Below are 8240 nucleotides of genomic sequence, written 5' to 3' on the forward strand. Positions count from 1 at the left end.
TCATCTTAAAAATCGTCACTTTTCATCCTATTGACCCGAGCTTTGATCAAGATCATCAGTTTTAATCTGGATGGAATGGACAATTTGCTGGATCAATGGTAACCTTTTTTGGGGGAGGGCTGGATTTTGCAAGTGTCATGCTCTGCATGACGTCGTTGTTTTTTTATTTTTTATACATGATATTTTGTGATCACCTGCACATTTTACCTTAAAAAGTTGCAAGAGGGGGTTACAAATTTATGAATGACGTTTTATCACACTAAATCCCCAGGCCACGAAAGCTGAACACCAAGATAAGGCCTAATTAAGCAGTAACTACATGATGTAGGATTTTTCACATGCAATTCAAGTCAAATGGAAATGATAAGCTTCTCTGCCTGAAGGACATGCCAGGAGGGCGGTGGAGAGTTAAGGACATGCAGGCCTCGCATTAATCGAAAGCATGCAATGTAATTATTTCCATTTTTTTTTATATGTTCCACGACTTCAAAGCACTTGCTCAATTTGTCCTTCAAGCTGCCTATGGCAGGAAAAAAAATTCCAACTTTTAATATTGCTCCTTGGGCCACGATGTCCCAGTTGCCTCAGTAACCTCATTGTCATCAATTTGTGCAAGGTTCACAATTGCACAACACATCAAACCTCTGAATTATACTCTACAACAAGTAACATCAGATAAACGAACCCAATGGCAGATAGCAATACAGCAAACAGACATAAAAGTTTATAATGAGCAATAACTGCAGCCATTGATTACCTTAGTTCCTAGCGAACCAGGAAATTTAAAATATATTTTTTATGAATATAGCTGCAGGCTAACCTAACATGAAGCAACATGAAGCAGCACGAAGCATGAAGCAGGCAACATGAAGGCTAACCCAACTTAGGGCAATTTACGGTCATTCTGTAAAGTATGCAACAAGTGTGTGTTCATCGTTAGGCAAGCTAGAAAAACACCGCCTTGCTAATCTCAAGGTTGAACTCTCCAACATGTATCCTTCCTCAAAGATCCGGTGCTGTCTTGTCGAGTGTGTTTCTGGTGTATACTCCCATCCGTCAACCACTCCTCCACCTCAAATGGCATCACCGCAGCCTCTGTTGGGATAACTCAGAATGCTTTAACTCGGAATTTGCTCCAAATCTCGTGTACCTGATGCATTCCGGTGTCCACATCTTAACCTCTTGGACCCACTGTCAACTGAAATTTGTGTCCTTCTCACCCGAGAAGGTAGAGAAAGTACTCTCCAGCCTCGACCTTGCTTGAGCGATGGCCCTTGATGGAATCAGTGATGGAATCAGTTCTCAAATTATGCTAGTGCCTATCCCCTGTCCGCGGTCTTCAATTTGTTCTCCTTAACCTGCCGCCTGTCTGTCTGGAAATCAATAAGTACCATTCCGATCCACAACAAGCTGGAGCGCAAAATCAGAACTATCAACTTTAAGCTTCCTTCCAATTAATTAGTGAAGTCATGGAATCCATATTATTGCTGATGTCATCTTTCCTCTTTTCAAACAGCTTGATATCTGACCCTCCTTTTGGATTCTGACCAAGTCATTTAACACTGGACATGCTGGTACTTTATTCTCAGCAATAGTTAGAGGCTTAAAATCTCAAACAAGACACTAGAACAGTCTCTGGGGATATACAGTGCCTTCAGAAAGTATTCACACCCCTTAACGTTTTTCACATTTTGTTGGGTTACAGCCTGAATTAAAAATGGATTAAATTGAGATTTTTTTTGTCACTGGTCTCCACAAAATACCCCATAATGGCAAAGTGAAAACATGTTTTTTGAAATTTTTACAAATTTATTGAAAATGAGATACAGAAATATAAGTATTCAACCCCCTGAGTCAATACTACTTTCATTGAAGTGCGTTTGGCAGCGATTACAGCTGCAAGTCTGGATATGTCTATATCAGCTTTGCACACCTGGAATTGGAGAGTTGAGATTTTTTTTGTCACTTCTTCCTTACAGATTTGCACAAGCTGTGTCAAGCTTTATGGGGAGTGTCGGTGAACAGCAATCTTCATGTCTTTCCACAGATTATCAATGGGATTCAAGTCTGGGCTTTGGCTAGGCCACTCAATGACTTTCACGTTATTGTTCTGGACCATTCCAGTGTTGCTTTGACTGTACTCTTGGGGTCATTGTCCTGTTGGAACTTAAATCTTCGCCATAGTCTAAGGTCTTTTGCACTCTCAAGCAGCTTCTCCTCAAGGATTTTCCTGTATTTGGCTCCATTCATTGCTTACTATATCCTAACAAGTGTTACGTGCTCCTCCCCAAACCCCGGTCACAGTGTACCTCCGAGCCCCGAAAGGAGTCACGGCAGAAAGATGTGTTATAATGTGTGTCAATGACCAATGGTGAAACCACACCAACCAATTTTTACCAAAAACAAGTATTGTATTAAGGTCACACAAGTATAACAGCACAAGTACAATTTGTTTCAATTGCACCACAAAAATACCATATAATTCCTATGATGGTACCATCAGTTTCTTATTCAATAACTCACTGTGCTCCAAGTGAGCGAAAATAACATTCCCAAAGTCACTGTCCCGGCACCAAGCCAAAGTCGATCCACGCTCCGGTGATCGCAAGAAAAATGTCCAATCGAGACCAGAATCCAAGTCTCCAGAATCCAGAATCCAGAATCCAAGACAGTCAACGCTGCCAAAGAGGCGCAAAGGTGCACCCAAAAGGCGACTTGGAAATCACACCTTTGGGTATGAACGTTCAGCGGCTCCCAAACGGAGAACCACAAATTCCCAATCGAAATCCACGTTACACTAGCAAACCAGGCTAACGGCTGGGTGCGGTGAAATGGCTGGAGCGAGGTGAAAAGGCTGGAGCGATGTGAAATGGCGGGAGTGAGGCGAAATGGCGGGAGCGAGGTGAAATGGCGGGCGGGCCCGTACTGGAGGCGTACCTGCTCTCCAACGATTCTCTTCAGAATCAACCGCAAAACCCGACACGCAGGTTTATCTGTCACAGCGATAACCACTCTGTCACAGGAATCCCTTTCCCAGGAAACCCAAAGTTCGCTCATGACCCCCGTTCGCCAGCGTCTCCTCGAGACCTCAAAGCAGCTCAGCTTTTCTTCCCGACCTCACTTGCTCTGCTTCTTTTTTTTTCCTCTTCTTCTTCTGGTTTCTCCCGATCCGGTTCCCGGTTTCTTTTAAAACACTAATTTTTTACCTTTTGAAAACAGTTATCTCCATTTCACTTAAACGATAACAATAATAGTACATGGAACCAAAAATGCTTACAGTGGATGAAAACCACAACGACGGAAGTGACGAATCCGTAACACAAGTCTTACAGTCACTGTCACTGAAAATCATCCTCATAGCATGACACTGCCACCATCCTGTTTCACAGCAGGAGTGGTGTTAGAAGGGTTTGAAACATGACACTGTCACCTGTACCAAGTTTGAATTAGATTACTTCAGCTGTTCTCAAATTATAGACATATTGCAGACTTTGGCATTTGACCTTTGACCTCTTAACCCAAAAATCTAATCAGTTCATCTTTACATCAATCTATATAATTGTACCAAATTTGGTCAGAATCCCATCACTGGTTCACAAGTTATCGCGGTAACAGGATTTTTACCTAACATGACCTCGTACCTTTTGCCTTTGACCTTGTGACCCCAAAATCGAATCGCTTCATCTTTACCTCATTATACATACCTGCACCAAGTTTAATTAAAATCCCGTTAGCAGTTCTCGTTCTCAAGTTATCGTGGTAACGGAAACCTATCACGGACGGACAGCCGGATGGACGACCTGAAAACAAAATGCGTCCGGCGACTTCGTCAATGGAGGCATAAAAATGGAGAAGGTGTGACCATCTGAGTGAAAGACAGTATTGTATTGAGAGAAAGGTATATGCCATTAAGGAGGAAATTGATCCAAAACATTAAGGATTGTAAGAACAGTAAGGTACTTGTAGGATGCTTTACTTGGACTACAGGTGTGAGGGAAGAGCAGGAAAGAGGAATACATGAAGAATTCAGAAGGGCATATTATAAGGGGAGAATATTGATTTTGGGGGATTTCAACTTGTCAGAGATATATTGGGTCCAAGAACAGGGGAAAGGCGGATTGGTTGTGGATTTTCTATCTCTTGTCCAAGATTGCTTTTTAAGTCAGTTTGTTGAAGAGCCCATGAGGGAAGTGAAGAGTTTAAACTTTTAAAAAAAAATGATGCCAATATGTTGGAGGAGGTGGAGGTGCGTTAACATCTGGGGATAAGTGACCACAAAGTAAGAAGCGCAACACTATTGTTGTGATGTGAAGTTTAGGATGGTGGTTTAAGGTTGTTGGATCTTAGAAGGGCAAACTTTGAGGGCATGAGAAGTGATGTGGGAGCTTAGATTGGGTAAAGTTAATGAGTGGGTGATCTGCATCTGGAGAAATCAGCAACCTTCAAAGAGCTTACGTGTAAGGTGCAGAGTAGGTCTATTCTAGTGAGGTGTAAAGGTAGAGGCAGAAGGTGATCAGGGTGGTTGAGGAGGAAGAGAGATGTCAGTTAAGGATAAGCATAAGGTATTCATTAAGTACAAGATAACAGGACTGGAGTCAAACTCATGTCAGTGTAGGAGGAAACAGAGGCTAATTTAGAAAGTAACTCGCAAGCCAAAAGTATTAAGAATAAAAGCACCACATTCTTTAACGATATAAGAGATAACAAAAAGATTAAGATAACTAAAGGCCCCTGAAGGAATAGCACAGGATAATTGGTGGATGGTTAAGGTGGGATTGCACTGCTAAGCTTTTTAAATGTTTTTTTTGGCTTCTGCATTTACATAAGAACAGTCAGGGGAATTTCCAATAACTCAGAGTACATATCTCAGAGGGCAACAGGGATCTGGAGGGGATGCAAGTGAGAGTGGAGGGAGTAACGAAACAACTAGGAAAACTAAGGGATGATAACGTTCCGTGGCCAGATAATATGCATCCAGGAGTATGAGGGAGGTGGCAGAGCAGATAAGCGTGGTGTTAGCGGATATCTTTAACAGCTAACTGGGCTCAGGCCACATACCACAGGATTGGAGACTAGCAAATGTAACAACATTATTTAATAAAGGATCCAGAAAAAGAATTGGGGAATATAGACCTGTTAGCTTGACTTCGGTTGTGGGGAAAGTATTGGAGATGTTGATTAACGAACGGATAGGTAACCATTTGAATAATTTCAAACTAATTAAAGGAGGCCGGTTTTAATAACTTATTGGAGGTCTTTAAGGCAGTTTTTGACTGGGGGGATTTGGGAAGTGCAGTACGTGGATGTAATCTGTCTAGACTCTAGACGTTCAGAAAGTATTTGATGGGATACGACACAGAGTGTCGTTAGCTAAGGTTAGGCCTTGTGGAGTGGTTGGTCACATAACTGACTGGATTGGCCACTGGCTTACTGATAGGAAGTGGGTCTGTGAGTGGGAGGATGTAAGTAGTGGGGTACTTTAGGGATCAGTATTGGGGCCATTTTTATTCATAATTTACATCAATGATTTGGACAGTGGTGTTAATCGTAGGCTTTCCAAAGATGGAGATGAGCTTGGAGTAAGGTAGATAACAGAGAGGGGGAGTGGAGGGGTTATCAAATTCAGGAAAGTCTATATAAGATACCATACTTTAATAAATTATGCACATGATTGGTAGATGCAGTTTAACATAATGAATCTAAAGTGATGGGGATGGGTAAGAAGAATTAAAATAGAGATTACATGAGGCAAGGGGCAATCTTGGAGCATATCACACAGTAGAAAGATCTGGGAGTGGTAATAGATATGGGGGCTAAGGGGAGACAACAGTGGTAGGTAGCTATAGGTAAACCCATATAAATAAATATATACACATACATATATAAATATACACATACATTATAAATATACACATACATATATAAATATATACATACATAAATAAATATACACATACATATATAAATATATACACATACATATATAAATATATACATACATATATAAATATACACATACATATATAAATATATACATACATAAATAAATATATACACATACATATATAAATATATACACATACATATATAAATATACACATACATATATAAATATATACATACATAAATAAATATATACACATACATATATAAATATATACACATACATATATAAATATACACATACATTATAAATATACACATACATATATAAATATATACACATACATATATAAATATACACATACATATATAAATATACACATACATATATAAATATATACATACATAAATAAATATACACATACATATATAAATATGCACATACATATATAAATATACACATACATATATAAATATATACATACATAAATAAATAAATATATACACATACATATATAAATATACACATACATATATAAATATACACATACATATATAAATATATACACATACATAAATAAATATACACATACAAATATAAATATACACATACATATATAAATATATACATACATATATAACTATATACACATACATAAATAAATATATATACATACATATATAAATATACACACACATATATAAATATATACACATACATATATAAATAAATATATACACATACATATATAAATATACACATACATATATAAATATACACATACATATATAAATATACACATACATATATAAATATATACACATACGTAAATAAATAAATATATATACATACATATATAAATATACACATACATATATAAATATACACATACATTTATAAATATACACATACATATATAAATATACACATACATATATAAATATATACACATACATATATAAATAAATATATACACATACATATATAAATATACACATACATATATAAATATACACATACATATATAAATATACACATACATATATAAATATACACATACATATATAAATATATACACATACATAAATAAATATACACATACAAATATAAATATACACATACATATATAAATATATACATACATATATAACTACATACACATACATAAATAAATTAATATATATACATACATATATAAATATACACATACATATATAAATATACACATACATATATAAATATACACATACATATATAAATATACACATACATATATAAATATATACACATACATATATAAATAAATATATATACATACATATATAAATATACACATACATATATAAATATACACATACATATATAAATATATACACATACGTAAATAAATAAATATATATACATACATATATAAATATACACATACATATATAAATATACACATACATATATAAATATACACATACATATATAAATATACACATACATATATAAATATATACACATACATATATAAATAAATATATACACATACATATATAAATAAATATATACACATACATATATAAATATACACATACATATATAAATATATACACATACGTAAATAAATATATATATATACATACATACATATATAAATATACACATACATATATAAATATACACATACATATATAAATATACACATACATATATAAATATACACATACATATATAAATATACACATACATATATAAATATATACATACATAAATAAATAAATATATACACATACATATATAAATATACACATACATATATAAATATACACATACATATATAAATATATACACATACATAAATAAATATACACATACATATATAAATATACACATACATATATAAATATATACACATCCATAAATAAATAAATATATATACATACATATATAAATATACACATACATATATAAATATACACATACATATATAAATATATACACATCCATAAATAAATAAATATATATACATACATATAAATATATATTTATATATAAATATACACATACATATATAAATATACACATACATATATAAATATACACATACATATATAAATATACACATACATATATAAATATATACATACATATATAAATAAATATATACACATACATATATAAATATACACATACATATATAAATATACACATACATATATAAATATACACATACATATATAAATATACACATACATATATAAATATACACATACATATATAAATATATACACATACATAAATAAAAATACACATACATATATAAATATATATACATATATAAATATATACACATACATATATAAATATATAC

This window comes from Myxine glutinosa, chromosome 6, assembly GCF_964187855.1.
Source record: "Myxine glutinosa chromosome 6, kmMyxGlut1.1, whole genome shotgun sequence".
NCBI lineage: Eukaryota > Metazoa > Chordata > Myxini > Myxiniformes > Myxinidae > Myxine > Myxine glutinosa.